Source organism: Hylobates moloch, unplaced genomic scaffold, assembly GCF_009828535.3.
Source record: "Hylobates moloch isolate HMO894 unplaced genomic scaffold, HMol_V3 SCAFFOLD_9, whole genome shotgun sequence".
NCBI classification, from domain to species: Eukaryota; Metazoa; Chordata; class Mammalia; order Primates; family Hylobatidae; genus Hylobates; species Hylobates moloch.
Genome location: NW_026652284.1, coordinates 121,316,347 through 121,337,675, shown reverse-complemented (window position 1 = coordinate 121,337,675; position 21,329 = coordinate 121,316,347). Strand labels below are relative to the sequence as shown.

The 21,329-nt window shown below is 44.9% G+C and overlaps 1 protein-coding gene across 12 annotated transcripts in view; it reads left to right on the top strand.

Moving 5' to 3' along the window:
- Nucleotides 1-2,293: 2,293 nt before the first annotated feature.
- The window catches only part of PTK2 (protein tyrosine kinase 2), a 350,940-nt gene continuing 331,904 nt past the window's right edge, over nt 2,294-21,329 (top strand). For 7 of the 12 annotated variants that reach the window (XM_058444057.1, XM_058444058.1, XM_058444054.1 and 4 more), the window contains exon 1: nt 2,295-2,468. The gene's annotated coding sequence lies outside the window, so the exon portion shown is untranslated. Of the gene's footprint in view, nt 2,469-21,329 lie in introns of all 12 variants that reach the window. The other 5 variants (XM_058444064.1, XM_058444062.1, XM_058444063.1 and 2 more) reach the window with 1 other exon arrangement.

Below are 21,329 nucleotides of genomic sequence, written 5' to 3'. Positions count from 1 at the left end.
AAACAATGTTGTGTAACACACTGTCCTAAAATCTAAAGGCTTAAAACCACATGTATTTTATTGGCTCACAATTCTGTGGTTTGGCAATTAGGGCTGGGTTCAGCTGGGCAGTTCTTCAGTTTCTCCAGGTCTTATGTAGCTGCAGTGGGCTGAACGCTTCACAGGGGCTGGGTGGTCTAGTACAGCTCACTCACATGTCTGGAGGTGGCAGCTTGTTGGCCAGGGTGCCTCAGTTCTCTTCCACACAGCCTCCTCGTGAGGCTAGGTTGGGCTTAAGAGGGGGAAAATGAAAGCAGCATGGCCCCTTGAGGCCTAGGCTTGGAATTTGTACAATGTCACTTGTGACACATCCCATTGGTCAAAGCAAGTTACAAGATCCATCCACATTCAAGGGGTGAATAAATGCCACCTCTTCTTGGGAAAAGTGTCAAAGAATTGGTGGCCATTTTTAGTCTACTATGCTAAGTGCAGCCCCTTCCCCCAAAGTTATCCTTAATACAGTCCCTTTGTGCCTCCACTCTCCTCTTTTAATTCCCATGCTCTTCTTATCCTTTTAATAATAAGCTCTCACTTCACATCACCCAAAGCTTCGTTCATTCACTTGACAAATACTTATTGTGTGCCAGGACCTATTAGTGAACAAAACAAAGCTCGTGCTCTAATGAATCTAAGATTCTAGTGGAGAGAGCGGACAATCAAGAAATAAACAAGAACACAGTGTTGGGCTATGGTGAACAATAGGTGCTTTGGAGAACAACAGAGCAGACTAAGTGCGGACTGTGTGTGAGGATGGCAGGGCAGTGGGTGGTTCCTATTATACAGAGTGGTCGGCTGGTATCAATGAGGTGATATATAAGCAGGGTCTTGAACGAAATGAGGAGCAAGAAGTTCCAGGCAGAGCAAATAGCACGCACAAAGGCCTGAGGCTGGCATGGAGAGACAATTCCTTACAATTTCATATGTAGTAAAAAGTAACAAAACCCAGAAAAACACCAACCCTAATACATCTCATTAAAGAACAATACAACCCAAACATTTAAATATGGTAAAATCTTGATAAGCAAAAGCTTTTTATTTTACTTGATTTTTACTTGATTTATAGCTCCGAATGCAATGAGGTGTGTCACCTCTCTGGGCTTCAGGGTGTTCACCTTTCAAAAGGCCTCGGTGCCTGTCTGTCCTGCCTCCTGGCTTGTGGTTAGCATCAAAATGACACCATAAAAATGAAAGTTACAGCCTTGAGGGTTCTTCTGGTTTCATTTCCGACCACAAGTTTGCCAGAGTGACTTTTTTTTTTTAAATAACACGAATCAGTTATCACTTCCTGCTTAAAGCCCTCCGAAGGCTCCCTGTTGCCTAAAGAATAAACTCCAGGCACCTAAGCAAGCCCCGCGCAGCCGTCTGCATTTTTCAATCCCTCCAACCTCGCCTTTTGCCATTTTCCCCACCCCACCTACGGCACGTTCCAGTCATAACTAGCTCCTCGCTGAAACTGGCTCACACCGTGGAAGCCCAGGTCGGTGTCGGGGCGAGCCTTCCCTCTTTTTCCTGGAGCCTGTCTCATGGTCTGTAGCCCCCGGGAGGGACTGCGGGGCTCGTTCCCTGCTGGCGTTCATTTAGGTAACCTGTCTACCTCCAGTGGACTTCTAAGTCCCTTTCATGATTTTTCATCTTCCAAAATCAACTCATGGTCCAGCCCAACTTAGCTATAATGCCATGAAAAGAATCTCTGAGCCTCAGTTTCCTTATCTGCAAAAAGGGCCCAGGAACCTCTCGTTAGGGTCGGTGTGGTGCCTAGAGAGTGCACTACAAGGCCCGGGGCCCACAGCGGGTGCCCGACAGCGGGCGTCCAACTCTGGGGGCGGGGCCGCAGGGCCGCTCAGGAGGGAGGTTCTCCAGAGGGGCCCCTTCGGGATTTGGGGGCAGGAAAGGGGATGGGGAGGGCTTTCCCGAAGTCCGTCTAATCCCGCTGGCGGAGACCGAGGCAGGTGGGACCCCAGGATGTCCGCTCGGCGGGGCGACCCCGGCCACCCCCGAGACCAGGGCTTTCCCCGTCCGGCCGCCACGCCCGCGCGCAGCCTCGGGCCACCCCGAAACCCCGGCCTGGCCACCACAGGGTAAATTACGGGAGCGGAGCCTAGCGGCGCGTTGGGCATGCGCGAGGGCGGCGCGCATGCCCAGTCCCCCCGAAAGGCGGAAACTCCGGACTGAGACCGGGTCGGGCGTGCGCTGCCGAGAGAGGGCGCGCGCCTCAGCCGGCTGCCGCGCAAGCGCGCGGGCCCGCGCCGACGCAGCACGGCCCCGAGGGCGCGAGCCCGCGCCGCCGCCGCCACCGCCGCCGCCGCCGCCGCGGGTCCGGGACCGCTGTGAGCCCGCGGCGTGAGGCGTGGGAGGGAGCGCGGCTGCCGTCGCCCAGCGCCGCCCCGTAGTCGTCTGCCTTCGCTTCACGGCGCCGACCCGCGGTCCGAGTGAGTGCGGGGCGCGGGCCGCGGGCCGGGGGCTGGGTGGGCTCCTTCTGTGCAGCGGTCGTGGGCTGGGCCGCGGCCCTGAGGGCGGAGGGGCAGAGCGGGGCCGCCCAGCCAGTCCTGGGGCGGATGCGGCGGAGACCGGTCCCTCCCGCACCCCCGGCCCCGGTTCTGGGAGGAGGGGAGGCCGGTGGCCGTGAGGAGGTTGGGGGCCCCCGCGGAGGCCGAGAGGCTCCGAGAGGCTGAGGGGCTTAAGGAGGTCAGGGGGCGCACTGGGAGGCGGAGGTTCGGGGCGCTGGGTGGTCGGGAGGCTTGGGGAAGACTGGGAGGCTGAGGGACGTGGGGAGGACGGGAGCTCGAGGAGGTCGGGGTTCTCGGGGCGCGCGGGGAGGCCAAGGGGTTCGGGGAAGACAGAAAGGCTGAGGGACGTGGGGAGTCCGGGAGACGTGAGGAGGATGGGGGGCGGCTTCCGAAAAGGCCGGGCGCGCGGAGAGGCCGAGGGGCCTGAGGAAGACGAGGAGGCCGGGGCTCTGGGGGCGCGCAGCGCGGACAGAAGCGCGGGGAGGACCGGCCGCCCTCCGCCGGAGCGAACCCAATGCCTGAAAAACAAAAGGGGAGAGGCTGGAGGAGGAAGAGGGAAATCGCGGGGACGCCGGCAGGGTTCGGCCGGACGCGAGAGGGAGGCTCGCGACGGCCCGACCTCCGTCCCCGGGCGCGGCCTCGCGGGCAGCCAAGAGTGGGCTCCCAGCGGCCTGCCGGTGCCCGAGCCCCAAGCCCGCCGTGTCTCCAAACGCAAACCCTCAAGTTTGATAGAGCCCCGTGGGTTTCTTGGCGGGAGCCCTGGAGCCCTCACTGGAGTCCTCACTGGAGTCATTGTGTTTCCCAAGTTTCCTCCTCTTCTCCGCCCCCAGCCCCCGACTCTGCCGCGGTGGCTTAGGCGCAACTGTTTGCCGAATTTCTCTCTTGGGTTCCTTGTGTAGCGGCATCCTGTTCTTTCTTAGAAACAGGTGTGTGTGTGTGTGTGTGTGTGTGTGTGTGTGTGTGTGTGTGTGTGTGTGTGTATTGGTTTCATTTAATTGCAGGATTTTGTAGCTAAATTCAGTGAGGGTAAAGTTTCTTTTTTTTTTCGAGTCATTTCAACAGTGTCTCATTCTTGCATAGTTAGGCTGCAGCTGGGTTTTTGGCAATGAGACTAAGATAATAGTAATATTGTAGTAATTATGGGAACTGGTTATACATTCAAGCTGAAAGCTGAAGGCAGTGCAAGAGTTTGGGGATTTGTATTTAAGACTTAACCATCGCTAGGATTTTTACTTAGAATGTAAACGTTTTCATGGCTGGAAAAACAGACCAGTACTATTTGAAATGAAATACCAGAGCCTCAACTTTAATATTTTATTTGGGAAACGGGTAATGAAAATGATGTCTTGGAGAGTTGAGCACTCCGTCCCATATTTGAAAACTTATGAACAGTGGGATGCAAGCACACGGATGAACTAGTTAAAAGACACATAAATTAGCATTCAACGTATTTTTGTTGGAGTACAATATAGATAATATTTTCATCCAGTTATACTAGCCAGTTAATTGGAAAAGCCCCATGATATTCAAACAAGGAACATTTTAAGGATGTTTGTGTCCCAATATCTTTGTATTTTGTATTTGTGGTTATCCTTGGAGGGGAAAAACAGGCTGAACCTACCATCACTTTGAACCTTCTTGTTTATTAAACTGCAGAAACATCAAGATCAATATTACAACGTTTTCCTTTAAAGAATTTCAGGTCACTATCGAATAATCTAGTTTAATAATAAACACAGGCGCAGATTATTTAAAATACATGTTTCCTTTATAAGGGAGCCGACAATCACCTAAGACTTCAGTGTAGACGCTGATTAGAAGGACCCATACATCATTCAGTGGTGATGCATCAAGAAGCAAGTCATTGATTAAATAAAGACATGGAAATCAAAACTCCATGTTTACGGTTTGGGGCAAAGAATACTGGGGCAAACTCTGAGAGGAGATGGGACTTAAAAAGCCTTATTATTTGAGGCTGGAAGCCCATTGAAAGTGAATAATGTTAGATTAGGAGTGAAGTTCCATGAATCCAGCAGTGAAATTGTGAGGAGGCAGTGAGGATCATTAAAATGTTTTATACTAAAATGTTTTGTGAAAAGCACCATGCTTCTTGATGGAAATTACATAACTTACTCCCTCAGTCCTCAAAATCATGTTCTCCAGCTAGTCAGATAACTGTTCTTTCTAGGGAGTTGGAGAAATGTTTAAGAAAATCCTTTTTTTTTTTTTTTTTTGAGACGGAGTCTCACTCTGTGGCCCAGGCTGGAGTGCAGTGGCGCGATCTCGGCTCACTGCAAGCTTCACTGCCTGGGTTCACGCCATTCTCCTGCTTCAGCCTCCCAAGTAGCTGGGACTACAGGCGCCCACCACCACGCCCGCCTAATTTTTTGTATGTTTTATTAGAGACGGGGTTTCGCCGTGTTAGCCAGGATGGTCTCAATCTCCTGACCTCATGATCCGCCCACCTTGGCCTCCCAAAGTGCTGGGATTACAGGCGTGAGCCACTGCGCCTGGCCTGAAAATCCTGTTGTTTTAAAGCTAGCCTCCTTAAAAAAAAAAGATTAGGTCCTGTAGATGAAATTATTTATATTGTATTCTATAATGTAAAAAATAATTTTGAAAACTGTCCTTTCCTGAATGTTGATTCGAGTTAGAGAGGTAGGATCTTAGTTCATATCTCTAAAGGTTATGGAGATCTTTTTCCCCTTGTATTTTATGATGTCTTAATTTTTAGAAAATAGTTGAAATTATCTTGAGTTACAAAAGATGCATTTCAAAGTGTTAATATAAACTTTCAGTTTTGAAATTTAACATTTTCAGTTTAGACATTCTAAACTGATGTAGATTTAGACCTAGATCAATTCTTGTTTTAAATTTCAGTAACATTAAAAGTTATACTATTTGTATCGTATTTGAAGTGATTTTTTCTTTTTTGCTAGTGAAAAACATCTGAGAAGTTTAGTTCCTGTAGTATAGGCATATCTTGGTCTGTTTCTATACCACTGAGATAAAATGAGTCACACAAATTGGTTTCCCAGTGCATATAAAAGTTATGTTTACACTATACTGTAGTAAGTGTGCAGTAACGTTTCTAAAAAAGCAATGTACATTTCTTTTTTTTTGAGACAAGGTCTTGTTCTGTCACCCTGGCTGGAGTGCAGTGGTGCAATCATAGCTTACTGCAACCTGGTCCTCCTGGGCTCAAGTGATCCTCCCACCTCAGCCTCCTGAGTAGCTGGCACTATACGTGCATACCACTACTCCCAGCTAATTTTTACATTTTTCGTAGAGATGGGGTCTCCCTGTGTTGCACAAGTTGGTCTTGAACTCCTGGGCTCAAGTGATCCTCGCACCTTGGCCTCCCAAAGTGCTGGGATTACAGGCGTGAGTCACTGTGCCCAGCTAACGTACATGACCTAGTTATACTATTGATCGTCTGAGCCTTCAGCAAGTCATAATCTTTTTGCTGGTGGATGGTTTTCCCTCAGTGGTGATGGCGGCTGACAAATCAGGGTGGTGGTTGCTGAGGGCTGAGATGTCTGGCAGTTTCTTAAAATAAGACAATTAGGTTTGCCACATCAGTTGGCTCTTTCTTTCATTAAAAATTTCTCCGGAGTGTGTGATGCTATTTGAAAGCATTTTATCCACAGTAGAACTTCTTTCAAAATTGGACTCAATACTCCTAAACACTGCCATTGCTTTCTCAATAAGTGTATGCAATATTCTAGATCCTTTGTTGTCATTTCAACAGTGTTCACAGCATCTTCACCAGGGGTAGATTCCATTTCAGGAAGCCACTTTCTTTGCTCATCCCTAAGAAGGAACTCCTTATCCGTTCAAGTTTTATCATGAGATTGCAGCAATTCAGTCACATCTTCAGTTCCACTTATAATTCTAGTTCTCTTGCTATTTCTACCATATCTGCATTTACTTTCTCTACTGAAGTCGTGAATCCCTCAGTTATCCATGACGGTTGGAAGCAAGTTCTTCCAAACTCCTGTTCATAATGCTATTTTCACCTCCTCCTATGTATCATGAATGTTAATGGCATCTAGAATGGTGAATCCTTTCCAGCATGTTTTCAATGTACTTAGCCCAGATCTATCAGAGGAATCACTATCTATGGCAGCTATACCCTTATGAAATATATTTCTTTAAGACTTAAAAGTCAAAATGATTTCTTAATCTATGGGCTGTAGAACGGATGTGGTGTTAACAAGCATGAAAACCTCATTCATCTTGTACATCTCTCTCAGAGCTCTTGGGCAACAGGTACTTGGCCAATGAACAGTAATATTTTGATAGGAATCCTTTTCTGAGCAGTAGATCTCAACAGTGGGCTTAAAATATTCATTAAAACATGCTGTAAACAGATATGCTGTCACCCAGGCTTTGTTATTCCATTTGTAGAGCACAGGCAGAGTAGAATTAGCATCGTTCTCAAGGACCCTGGGATTTTCAGAATGGGAAACGAGCATTGGTTTCAACTTGAAGTCACCAGCTGCCTTAGCCCCTAACGAGAGTCAGCCCATCCTGTGAAGCTTAAGGACCCTGGGATTTTCAGAATGGGAAACGAGCATTGGCGTCAACTTGAAGTCACCAGCTGCCTTAGCCCCTAACGAGAGTCAGCCCATCCTGTGAAGCTTTAAAGCCAGGCATTGGCTTCATCTCTCTGGCTATGAAAGTCCTAGATGGCATCTTCCAATAGAAGGTGGTTTCTTCATTTAAAATGTGTTGTTTAGTGTAGCCACCTTCATCAGTGATCTTAGCTAGATCTTCTCGATAACTTGCTGCAGCTTCTCCACCAGCACTTGCTGCTTCATCTTGCACTTTAATGCTATGGAGATGGCTATTTTCCTTCAACCTCATGAACCAACCTCTGCTAGCTTCCAGCTTTTCTGTAGCTTCCTCACGTCAATTTACAGAATTGAAGAGGAGGAGCTTTCTCTGAATTAGGCCTTGGGTCAAGGGAATGTTATGGCTGGCTTGATCTATCTGGACCATTAAAACCTTCTCCATATCAACAATAAGGCTGTTTTCTTTTCCTTTCTTTTTTTTTTTTTTTTAAGAGACACAGTCTCACTCTGTCACCCAGACTGGGGCAGTGCAGTGGCGTGATCTTGGCTCACTGCAGCCTCTGCCTCACGGGTTGAAGAGATTCTCGGGTCTCAGCCTACTGAGTAGCTGGGATTACAGGTGTGAGCCACTGCACCCAGCTAAGGCTGTTTTACTTTCTTATCATTTGTGTGTTCACTGAAGTAGCACTTTTAATTTCCTTCGATAACTTTTCCTTTGCATTCACAACTTGGCTGTTTGGCACAAGAGGCCTCGCTTTTGGCTTATCTTGTTTATTTTTTTTTTTTTTTTTAAGAGACACAGTCTCACTCTGTCACCCAGACTGGGGCAGTGCAGTGGCGTGATCTTGGCTCACTGCAGCCTCTGCCTCACGGGTTGAAGAGATTCTCGGGTCTCAGCCTACTGAGTAGCTGGGATTACAGGTGTGAGCCACTGCACCCAGCTAAGGCTGTTTTACTTTCTTATCATTTGTGTGTTCACTGAAGTAGCACTTTTAATTTCCTTCGATAACTTTTCCTTTGCATTCACAACTTGGCTGTTTGGCACAAGAGGCCTCGCTTTTGGCTTATCTTGTTTATTTTATTTTATTTATTTATTTTGAGACAGAGTCTCGCTCTGTCCCCCAGGCTGGAGTGCAGTGGTGCAATCTTGGCTCACTGCAACCTCTGCCTCCTGAGTAGCTGGGACTACAGGCATGCACCACCATGGCCGGTGACTTTTGTGTGTGTGTTTTTTTAGTAGAGACGGGGTTTCGCCATGTTCCCCAGGCCGTTCTTGAACTCCTGAGCTCAGGCAGTCCGCCCGCCTTGTCCTCCCAAAGTGCTAGGATTACAGGCATCACCACTGTGCTCAGCCCTATCTTGGTTTTTGACATTTTTTCTCACTAAGCTTAATCATTTCTAGCTTTTGATTTAAAGTGAGGTAGGTGGGACTCTTCCTTTCACTTGAACACTTTGAGGCCATTATAGAGTTTCTTTTCTTTTCTTTTTTTTTCTTTTTTTTTTTTTTTTTTGAGACGGAGTCTTGCTCTGTCGCTGGGCTGGAGTGCAGTGGTGCGATCTCGGCTCACTGCAACCTCTGCCTCCCAGGTTCAAGTGATTCGCCTGCCTCAGCCTCTGGAGTAGCTGGGACTACAGGCACGTGCCACCACGCCTGGCTAATTTTTTGTATTTTTAGTTGAGACAGGGTTTCATCATCATGTTGGCCAGGATGGTCTTGATCTCCTTATCTTGTGATCCACCTGCCTCGGCCTCCCAAAGTGCTGGGATTATAGGAGTGAGCCACGTGCCCATCTTTTTTTTTTTTTTTTTTTTTTTTTGAGACCGTTTCACTCTTGTTGCCCAGGATGGAGTGCAATGGCGAGATCTCAGCTCACCACAGCCTTTGCCTCCCAGTTCAAGCGATTCTCCTGAGTCAGCCTCCTGAATAGCTGGGATTACAGGCATGTACCACCACGCCAGGCTAATTTTGTATTTTTAGTAGAGACGGGGTTTCTCCATGGTGGTCAGGTTGGTCCTGAACTCCCGACATCAGATGATCCTCCCACCTCGGCCCATTGTAGAACTAGTAATTGTTCTAATTGCAGTATTCTTGTATCTCAGGGAATAGCAGGCCACAGGAGAGGGAGGAGAGCAGAAGAGACACAGGCCCAGTAAGTGGAATAGTGGGAATGCACATGTTTATAGAGTAAATGTGTATCTCATGTGGATACAGGTCATGGTCCCCCCAAAACAACTACAGTAGTAACATCGAAGACTACTGATCATAGGCCAGGTGCAGTGGTTCACACCTGTAATCCATTGTTTTGGGAGGATTGCTTGAGGCCAGGAGTTCAAGATCAGCCTGGGCAACATAGTGAGACCCTGCCCCTAAAAAAGAGATCACTGTTCACAGATCACCACAACAGATGTAATAATAATGAGAAAGTTTGAAATATTGTGAGAATTACCAAAATGTAGCACAGAGACACAAAGTGAGCACATGCTGTTGAATAAATGGCACTGATAGACTTGCTCGATGCAGGGTTGCTGCAAATCTTAAGTTTTAAAAAACTTTTTAGTAAATGCTATTAATTATAGCCTGATTTGCATAAATTCTCTAATGAAATGGTTTATAGACAAAAGCAGGAAATAGTTGTTTTTGCCTTAGTGGCACTGTCCTCCCCCTTAGCAGTTGGAAGCCTCAGGAAAACACTAGTAGCATCACTACAAAGTTCACATGTTTTTAAGAACATGAAAGTATTTCTTTACAATCTTTAATTAAATTTTATTTAATTGAAATCCTACCTAAATCTTACTGATATACATTTTCTTTACTATAAATTCATTTTTTTCAGAAACAGATAAATGACAAAAATCATACCTTTGGGTGGGGTGCGGTAGCTCACACCTGTAATCCCACCACTTTGGGAAGCCGAGGTGGACAGATGGCTTGAGCCCAGGAGTTTGTGACCAGCCTGGGCAACATGGCAAAACTTGGTCTCTACAAGAGATGCAAAAATTAGATGAATGTGGTGGCATGTGCCTGTAGTCCCAGCTACTTGGGAAGCTGAGGTGGGAGGATCACTTGAGTCTGGGAGGTCGAAGCTGCAGTGAGCTGAGATTGCACCGTTGCACTCCAGCCTGGGCAACGTAGTGAGACTCTGTCTCAAAAAAAAAACAAAAAGCCATGTTTGTGGGTTATCTGTGCCTAGGGTCTCTTTTTGGCCCTCATATTCTTATTAAAATTCCTGCATTTTGGGTTTGGATTCTGCTGTGAACTGTAGGTGCTTGTTGTGTCTATATCTGTCTTGACCAAAACACTGTATGTTTGTCTTTGCTGGTCCAATGAAAGAGCTTAACAGTTTTATATGTTACATATTTTGTAGTGAAATGTGTGTGTCTTGTGAGAATGTAAGCTCCATGGGGGCATAAACTTTGTTTTATACATTATTGAATCACCAGTGTCTTACACAGAATATTTATGGAATGAGTAAACGAAAGAACCCAGGGGTATTGATTATTGGAGAACTGTTAACTTGCATCAGCCAGGTGTCTACAGTTTTGTTTGCCCTAGTAAAGAACCTCACTTAAAAATCACATAGGGGCCAGGCACGGTGGTGCATGCCTGTAATTCCAGCACTTTGGGAGGCAGAGGCCAGCGGATCACCTGAGCTCAGACTCACATAGGGCTTGATACCAGGGAAGAACTTGGGGTTATCTTTTTCACCTTTGTCTACTGTATTTAAAATTACTACTATCAGACTTGGGCCAGGAAAAAAATACTGCTCTGCTCTTTCATAATTTTGGAACTTTTTTTCTAGAAATCAATCTTGTAGGAATTGATTGGGACTCATCCTAAGTTCTGAAGACATGGAAAATTGTTTGAGGTGACACAAAATGATGGAAGTTTTGATTACTGGTCCAGAAGCTCTAATGTATCTTTTGCTAATCAACTGGATTAATTGGATGCTTTACAAAGGTTTAACATTATGCCGCTAAACCATTTAAAAGAACAAACATCTTCCTAATATTGAAGTGTGAATTATGCACTGTGTCCCTCATCCTTGACCTTGTTCAGAGTCTTTTGCTGCTGTGCTGCTGTTCAGATAAAACATTTTGAAAGTGACAGTTCAAAATACATTCACTCAGGTAATGGAAGTCAACATTTGGGTACAGAATCTCTCCCTGGGATTTTGCAGTTTGCCTCTCAGTGAATTCCGTCATAGTCTTGCTATAGTGTGAGGGGGTAACTCATTCACACTGTTCACGCACACATTCCAGTAAGCTCCAGGGGCTTTCAGTGGTTTTCAGAGTAGTGACGGAATTGTAGCATCACTATCATCTAGAAACTTGCTAGAAATGCAAGTGCTGAGGCCCCACCTCTGGCCTCTTGAATCAAGTACTGAGGGTGGTGTTCAGCAAGCTTTTTTATTTTGTTTTGTTTTTGAGATGGAGTCTTGCTCTGTGGCGCAGGCTGGAGTGCAGTGGCGCGATCTCGGCTCACTGCAACCTCTACCTCTAGGGTTCAAGCAATTCTCCTGCCTCTGCCTCCCAAGTAACTGGGACTACAGGGGTATGCCACCACGCCCAGCTAATTTTTTTTTTTTTTCCGAAGATGAAGTCTCACTCTGTTGCCCAGGCTGGAGGGCGGTGGCGTAGTCTCGGCTCACTGCAACCTCTGCCTCTCGGGTTCAAGCAATTCTCCTGCCTCAGCCTCTTGAGTAGCTATGATTACAGGCGCACACCACCACACCTGGCTAATTTTTGTATTTTTAGTAGAGACGGGGTTTCACCATGTTGGCCAGGCTGGTCTCAAACTCCTGACCTCAGGTGATCTGCCCACCTCTGCCTCCCAAAGTGCTGAGATTACAGGCATGAGCCACTGTGCCTGGCCTATTGTTTCATTTTTAATTTTTTTGTTTTTCTTTGAGACCGGGTCTTGCTGGAGTGCGTGATCGCAGCTCACTGCGGCTTCGACCTCCCAGCCTCAGGTGATCCTCCTGAGTAGCTGGGACTACAAGCACATGGCACTACGCCTAGCTAATATTTGCATACTTTGTAGAGACGGGGATTTACCATGTTGCCAGGGCTGGTCTTGAACTCCTGGGCTTAAGCAGTTCTCCCACCTTGGCCTTCTGAAGTGTTGGGGTTACAGGCATGAGCCACCACGCCTGGCCTTGCAAGCTTTTTAAACTTGCCGTCTTGATGCTTTGATGCATGCTAACGTTTGTGAACCACTGCTTTAGGGTGTTTTGAAAGAAATGCAAGTCATAGGAGGCAAAAATTAGTCTTAATTTGAGGTATGTGTATGGTGTCTTCTTGACCACTTAGATTTGCTAAGGAGATTGCCCTCACTTCAGGAATCTAAATATGTTTTTTAGGATTTTCAAAATCTTGGAAAGATCTCACAACTGCTTTTGTTAGGGATTTTGAATGTTTTATGCTGATACTGATTAATTATTTTAAATCTTGGTTTGGAATTTGAATGAACAATTTTACATTGAAATAGCAGTTTGTATGGCTCCTGGACTTGTGGCTTTTGGCAAATATCAGGAGAGTGTGTGTACATGTTGGTGCTTAAGGCACAAGCTCCCTGGTGGTTTTGTTTTGGTGTTGAAAAATTGGCTAGCATATAATAACAGGGTCAGAGTGATTGCCAAGTCTTGGGGTAAGTAATGAAGCTGTATTGTGTGAATTGATTTTTATTCCTGGTGTTGAATTATTGCCTAAATTCAATACATTCTTTTGCCTTTTGCCCTTTTCTCCTAAGAAAAGGGTAAATAAAAATTAGACAATCCACAAGGATGAAGTTGGTGATGTCGCTTAAATCTGTTATATCTTATGCAGAATTAGACGCATAACTTGGCAGACAGAATGTTGTGAGCTCAGAGATGAGGATTCTGTATTATCTGTTAGGTATCTTTGAGTCCCCCACAGCTTGATCATTATATCATTATAGGTGGTCAGTAAATAATGTAAGGAATGAAAAAGAGTCTCCCGTCCATTCTCTGGGTTTTCAGCGTGTTGATAGTTGAGGAATATAGATACATGAAAGCCCTGTAAAGAGTTTCAGGAAAGATCAAATGTCTGAAGGGAGTCAATTAGAAAGACTAAAATGACTTTATTGTATAGTCTTTGTTGTAAAGGGTATTTAAGTATATGAAAGTTAACAAGATAGAGAAGAAAAGTAGATAAACAAAATTAAAATAATGTAATCTAAAAACAGTGAGAAGGATGTTTCCACATGAATTTCCTACTATGATCTTTCACTCAACTGTGCAGCTCAATGAAAGCAAAAATAATAGAAATGAGATGGTAGGAAAATCGACCTGGAACAATTTCTTGAAACAATTTGTTGGCCTGGCATGTTGGCTCACGCCTGTAACCCCAGCACTTTGGGAGGCCAGGGTGGGAGGATCACTTGAGCCCAGGAGTTTGAGACTAGCCTGGTCAACATGGTGAGATCTTGTCTCTCCCAAAGAATATAATAATAATAATTAGCCAGGTGTGGTGGTATATGCCTATAGTCCCAGCTATTCAGGAGGATGAGGTGGGAGGACTGTTTGTGCCTGGGAGGTCAAGTCTACAGTGAGCCATGATCACACCACTGCACTCCAACCTGGGTGACAGAGGGAGACCCTGTCTCAAAAAAAAAAAAATTGGTCAAGGAGAGTTAGAGTTATAACTTATAGTCAGTTATATTCTGCGATGACCATTAAATGTACTTTTAAGAGTCCTTGGCCTGTAGTAGCTTTTCAAGAAATGTTAGTAAATAAATGATTCTTCTGTTACTTGTCACTAAAAGTTAGGCTCCAATCATTGACCATTTTCTCTGGTTACTTCAGAACTGTTTCCTCTTCTCTGCTCTTATAACCTGTCTCCCCTCTGCACCCCTTTTGGTGGTTTCTATAGTGTACCGCCTTGTGGTTTTAAATAGCCTTTTTCTGATTATAATGAGGTTGCACTTTTTTTTTTTTTTTTTTTTGAGACAAAGGGTTTTGCTCTTGTTGCCCAGGCTGGAGTGCACTGGCGCAACCTCGGCTCACCACAACCTCCGCCTCCTGGGTTCAAGCGATTCTCCTGCCTCAGCCTCCCGAGTAGCTGGGATTACAGGCATGCACCATCACACCCGGCTAATTTTGTATTTTTAGTAGAGATGAGGTTTCTGTATGTTGGTCAGGTTGGTCTCGAATTCCTGTCCTTAGATGATCCGCCCGCCTCAGCCTCCCAAAGTGCTGAGATTACAGGTGTGAGCCACCGTGCCCAGCCGAGGTTGCACTTTTTAAAATAAATTTGCTGGCCGTTTGTATTTACTGTTTTGCCGAGTGCCTGTATTTTTCTATTAGGTCTTCTGTTTTTTTTTTTTTAATTCAATAATTTGTAGCTTATGTATATATTCAGAATCCAAGTCCTTTGTTGGTTTATATATCTTGCCACTATCCCCTACTTTGTGGCATGCGGTTTCACTGACTCTCAGTAGTTTGTTTTTGTTTTTTTTTTTTTGAGATAGGGTCTTGCTTTGTTTCCCAGGCTGGAGTGCAGTGGTGCAGTCATAGCTCACTGCAGCCTCCAACTCTTGGGCTCAAGCAATCCTTCTCCCTCAGCCTCCTGAGTAGCTGGGCATACAGGTGTATCACCCTGCTGGCTAATTTTTTATTTTTATTTATTTATTTATTTATTTATTTTTAGAGACAGGGTCTTCCTATGTTGCCCAGGCTAGTCTCAAACTCCTGAGCTCAACCAGTCCTCCCGCCTTTGCTTCCCAAAGTGTTGGGATTACAAGTGTGAGCCACTGTGCCCAGCCTCAAAAGTGTTTTTTGGATAAACAGAAGTTAAGTTTAATGTAGTCCAGTTTATCAGTCTTTCCTTTATAGTTCCTCCTTTTTTTTGTCTTCTCCTACCCTGAGGCTGTGAAGTAATTCCTCTGTTATTTTCTAAATGTTTAATAATTTTGTATTTTATCTTTAACTTTGTAATTCACTTGGAACTGATTTTGGTGTGTAGTATAAGGAAGGGATTAAATCAATTTCATTTTAATATGTCGACATCTAGTTATCCCAACACCATTTATTGAAAAGAGTATCTTTTTCGGGGTACTTCTCTGCAGCGCCACCTTTGTTGTAAATCACTTGTCCATATACGTGTGTGTCTTTTTTTTTTTTTGGGGGGGGGGTGGGGACAGAGTCTCGCTCTCCCACCCAGGCTGGAGTGCAGTGGCACGATCTTGGCTTGCTGCAAGCTCCGCCTCCCAGGTTCATGCCGTTCTCCTGCCTCAGCCTCCCGAATAGCTGGGGCTACGGGGCCCACCACCATGCCCTGCTATTTTTTTGTATTTTCAGTAGAGATGGAGTTTTACAGTGTTAGCCAGGATGGTCTCCATCTCCTGACTTTGTGATCCTCCTGCCTTGGCCCCCCAAAGTGCTGGGATTATAGGCGTGAGCCACCATGCCCAGCCATGTGTGTGTCTTTTAGACTGTGTGTTTTTAGATTCTTTGATTCCACAAGCACTAAGCTGTCTAAATTATTATAGCTTTATAATAAGTCTTATCTCACTGTGGAACCCTTCCTACTTGGCTCTTCTTCAAGAGTACCTTGGCTGTTCTTGACCTTTTGCAGATCAATATATGTTTTAGAATTACTTGTCAACTTCTAAAATAATTCTTCCACATGTTGTTTGGGATTACATTGAAGGTCTACATCTATTCGTGGAGAACTGGATTATTATAGATCTCTGAATATTTTTGTTCAAGGCTTTGTATGGGTGTAGGCTTTCATATCTCTTGGGAATGGTTGGACTAGGACTGGAATGGCTGGATCATACGGTAGGTGTATGTTTAACTTTTTTTTTTTTTTTTTGAGACAGGGTCTCACTGTGTTGTCCAGGCTGGAGTGCAGTGGTGTGATCACAGCTCACTGCAGCTTCAACCTCCCAGGCTCAAGTGATCCTCTGACCTCAGTCACTGGAGTAGCTGGAACTACAGGCACTCACCATCACACATGGCTAATTAAAAAAACATTTTTATAGAGACGAGGTCTAGTCATGTTTTGCAGGCTGGTTTCAAACTCCTGTGCTCAAGCAATCCTCCAGTCTTGGCATTCCAAAGTGCTGGGGTCATAGGAGTGAGCCACGTCACCTGGCCTGTTGAAATTTTTAAAATGCCAAACTATCTTCTAGAGTTGTACCATTTTGCATTCCCACCAGCAGTGGATGAGAGTTCTGGTTGCTCTACATCATTAGGGCAACACTCGTTATTGTCAGTCTTGTACATTTTAGCCATTTTAATTCAGTGTGTAATGGAATTTCATTGTGGTTTTAATTTGTGTTTCCCAAATGACTGATAGTGTTGAGCATCTTCTTATATGGTTATTTGCCATCCGTATATCTCTGGAGGAGTGTTTAAATCTTTTATGCATTTAAAGTTGTTAGCTGGGTGCCATGGCTCACGCCTATAATCCCAGCACTTTGGGAGTCTGAGGCAGGTGGATCACTTGAGGTCAAGAGTTGGAGACTAGCCTGGCCAACATGACAAAACCTCATCTCTACTAAAAATACAAAAATTAGCCGGGCATGGTGGCAGACGCTTGTAATTCCAGCTACTCAGGAGGCTGAGACAGGAGAATTGCTTGAACCTGGGTGGCAGAGGTTGCAGTCAGCCGAGATTGCGCCACTGCACTCCAGCCTGGGAGACAGAATGAGACTCTGTCTTAGAAAATAAAAAAAAAAAAAAAGGTGTTTTTTTCCTCCATTTTTTTGGGTTTTGAGAGTTCTGTATATGTTCTGGATACAAATTGTTTAACATACTATATTTTTCTCCCAGGTTATGACTGGCTTTTTCATTTTCTTAACAGTGTCTTGAAGAGCATAAATTATACATTTTGATGATGTCCCATTATGAGTTTGTTGCTTTACGGGTTGTGTTTTTGTGTATGTGTCATATTTAAGAGTTGCCTAATCCTAGGCCACAAAGGTTTTTCTGATTTTTTCTCCTAGAAGTTTTAGATTTTACTTTTAGGTTTATGATTTAATTTTTGTTTGTGGTATAAGATTTGGATCCAAATTATTTGTAGGATTCTTTTGAGGCCTGGAATGAGGGTCGCTTACTCCAGAGAACACTTACTTTTGCATCAGCCAGTGTGGGATCTCCTTAAACCGAATTCAAGGCTTGAGACTGTTTGGACCCCTCATAGCTCTAGTTCTGCTGGATAGTTAGTTCATTACTGGTTTACTCTCTGGAGGTGCGTAGCCTTTCGGGTTCTTGCTTACTGTAGTGGAGTTTTGGGTTATTTGCTTTGGAGGACCCAGTCTTTTATTCCCGTCTCACCTCTCTGCATTGTCATAAAAATGAAAGTTGAGACTTTTCAGAATTGGCAAGTGCACTGAGGGCAGAGGTAGTTTCTGTGCTTATCTCTTTGACTTCCTGGTTTCCCTTTAGTTTTTGCCTGTTACTTATTTCTTGTCTTGTCAGGTTCTGGTTGCTTTTAAGATTAGAAAAATATTCTGTCCACATTTTCTTTTAGTCTTTTTTCAGGAGGAGGGTTGGACCAAATAACATTGCCTGAAATTAAGAAGCCAAGACACATTCTTTTTTATTTCACTCCAGAGTCTAGACCTGAACCTGATGTCTGATATGGTAACCACTAGCCACATGTGGCCAATTAAATTGAAATTAATTACAGTTAAGCGAAGTTGAAAGGCCCATTCCTCAGTTATACTAGTCCCATTTCAAGTGCTCATTAGCCACATGTGGCTAATGGCTACCACATTGGGCAGCGCTGGTATAGAACATTTTCATCATTGCAGAAAGTTCTAGTGGATAGATATGGTTCGACTATGAAAACCTCATCAGGGACTTGCACTGGTACGTGGATCTGCATTTGAGAACCACTAATATGGGTATCCTTGCTGTTTAAAGTTTGAATTTTTTGGAATCTATATAGCTAGACAGATGATTGAGCTCCTTTAATAGACTTACCGTGAAATCTATCCCTAAGGTACAGTGTAGATTCTTAGACTGGTTTAGGTGGTGAAATGTGAATCTGTGGCACACTGAGTAGATAACTATTAAGTACTGATATTTTAGCTTACAAATATCTGTCAGTTTTAACTGAGAAATTTTGTGAAAGCATTTATTATATGTTGATCTGTGTCCTACACCCAGTGTCTCCCACTGCACCTGCCCTGCCGTCCCTGCCCTTAGGCAGTCATAGTGCTGTGCAAAGTTGCAGGGCACTGTGGGGTTCTGGCAGGGGTGTCAGAGTACCCACTCTTGAGGGAACAATAGGAATTAGCCAAGTGGGGAGAGGAATTAGCCAAGTGGAGAGGGGAAGGATGGGGGAAAAGGTTCTAGGGAGAAGAAAAGCATGGGCAAAAGCCTGGATGTTGGTGAGAACCATGTGGAGATTGGTTTGAAGCATCTTAAATTTGATTTTTAGTATCGAGAGAGGTAGCTGAAACCACAGATTTTTAAAAATGTCATGAGGCCAGGCACAGTGACTCGATGCCTGTAATTCCAGCACTTTGGGAGGCCAGGGCAGGAGGATCACTTGAGTCCAGGAGTTTGAGACTAGCCTGGGGAACATAGTGAGACCTTGTCCCTACAAAAATTTAACAAAATTAATTGGGCATGGTGGTACATGCCTGTAGTCCCAGGCACTCAGGAGGCTGAGGTGGGAGGATTGCTTGAGCCCGGGAGGTTGAGGCTGCAGTGAGTTAGGATCATGCCACTGCACTCCAGCCTGAGTGACAGACTGAAACCCCCATCTCACAAAAATAAAAAAATAAAAAAAGAAGATATAAGAGGAAAAGCTATGTCAGGATATTCTGTCCATTCACACAGTATTTCCTATTAACTGGTAATATAATGTTATTACGGTTGTATTGGGATCTCTCGTTCTAGCTCACAGAGTACCAATCTTTTGAGTATGTGTCCACAGTTGTTAGGGTTGGAGGACATGCCTGAAGTAGTCCCAGCTGTCCCTTTCTGCCAACTTAACCGTGTAACCGTGCACTAGATTCATGCCTGGTAGTTCCTGGGCACATTTCAAGGAACTTGGGGGATGTTGAGTGGAGTCATTCCCTTATTGTCTGTTACTCTAGAAGGAGGAAGGGTTCAGATAAGTCAGTTAAGTTGAGCTGTGGTTTAGGCTCTGTACAAGAGGGGCGGTAAAGAGGAAGGAGCGAGACAGAGGATGGGTGTGGGGGAAAGGTTAGGGCCACTCTTCATCGCCACCTGGGGAGTAGCCTGCCAGCACGTGTTTACCTTTGGTTTGGGATCACAGCAAGCAGAAGGGATGAAAGCTCCGTTTAACCATTCTAGGATATGTATTTGAATTGGAGAAACTGCATCAAAATAGAGTGTGTGCAGGCACTATATGAAGGCTTCTCAATGTTTAATGTGCATATATGCCACCCAGGGATCTCGTTACATTTTAAGTTCCAATTCAGTCTGTCTGGGAAGGGCTCAGACTTGCATTTTTCCTAAGTTCCCAGGTGATGCCAGGGCTGGTGGTCTGTGGACCATACTTGGAGTAGCAAGGCATTGGTTTTCAAAGTGTGGATTGCAAGGTGGCACTGAGTCTTAGTTTGAAAGTTGAATAACCACTGCTGAGTGCGGTAGTTAAGGGCATGGCGTTGGGGTAAGAATCCTGGCTCTATGATCTTGGGCTCGTTTGTTAAGTTCTCTAATATCTATTTCCTTGTGTGGCATGTGATTGTACTACATGATCATGTAATGCTTAGTCTTTTTTTTTTTTTTTTTTTTTTGAGACAGAGTCTTCCTCTGTCGCCCAGGCTGCCAGGCTGGAGTGGAGTGGCATGATCTCGGCTGACTGCAACCTCTACCTCCCGGGTTCAAGCAATTCCCCTGCCTCAGCCTCCCGAATAGCTGGGATTACAGGCACATGCCACCACACCCGGCTGATATTTGTATTTTTAGTAGAGACAGGGTTTTACCATCTTGGCCAGGCTGGTCTTGAACTCCTGACTTCAGGTGATCCACCCACCTTGGCCTCCCAAAGTGTCGGGATTACAGGCCTGAGCCACCGTGCTTGGCAATGCTTGGTCTTATTAAATGCTTTATGAAAGGTAACAGTTACTAAAAGTAAATGTTTACATTAAAAGTTTGCCAGTTTTCAAAGTACTCAGTCTTCCACACCTTTGCTCAGTTTGTAAAATTGCACCTCCCTCCCTCCCTCCCTTCTTCTCTCCCTCCCTCGTTCCTCCCTCCCTCCCTCCTTCCGTCCTTCCCTCCCTCCCTCCTTCCCTCCTTCCCTCCCTCCCTCCTTCCCTCCTTCCCTCCCTCCCTGCTTCCCTCCCTCCCTCCTTCCCTCCTTCCTTCACTTCCCTCCCTCTAGGACAGTGATGAACCAGTCTTCTTGTACTGGAGGAATACCCCATCCGTCTTCATAAAGACTGACAGGCACATGGACACGTTTACCAGTTATAATGCCTTGCTTACACATTAAAGAAGTAGGTGTTTGTATTGGGGCTTCAACAAGGACTTGGAAAACTTTAAGATAATACAACTACATAGTATTCCTTTAGGTGAATATCCTTTCAGCTTCTCAGATCATTGGTGAAAGCCTTAACAAAGATTTTTTTTTTTTTGAGATGGAGTCTTACACTGTTGCCCAGGCTGAAGTGCAGTGGCATGATCTTGGTTCACTGCAACCTCCACCTCTTGGGTTCAAGCAATTCTCCTGCCTCAGTGTCCTGAGTAGCTGGGATTACAGGCACCTGTCACCATGTGTGGCTAATTTTTGCATTTTTAGTAGAGACAGGGTTTTGCTATGTTGGCCAGGCTGGTCTCAAACTCCTGACCTCAGGTGATCTGCCTGCCTCGGCCTCCCAAAGTGCTGGGATTGCAGGCACGAGCCACCGCACCCAGCCTAGATTTTCAAATAAGCATCTGTTTGTTTCTTTTTTTAGTTGCCACTAGTAAGGATGATGGAAAACTATATTTTGTACTAAGCATTTTGAAAGATATAATTCTTTCAAATGAGAATTCTGTGACTTTTCTGTTAAATGCGTATTTAATAACTAAAATTAAAATACAAAGCTTCAATCTGAAAACCTTGTAGAAGTTTTCAAACATATACGGAAACAATGTTGTAATGAATTCCCTGTTTATTCATTACCACTTTCAACCATTGTCATTATTTAATACATATTGTTAACTCTTTAAAGGTACTGGTTCATACTTAAAAGTTGTGAAGGCACTTGCTTTTG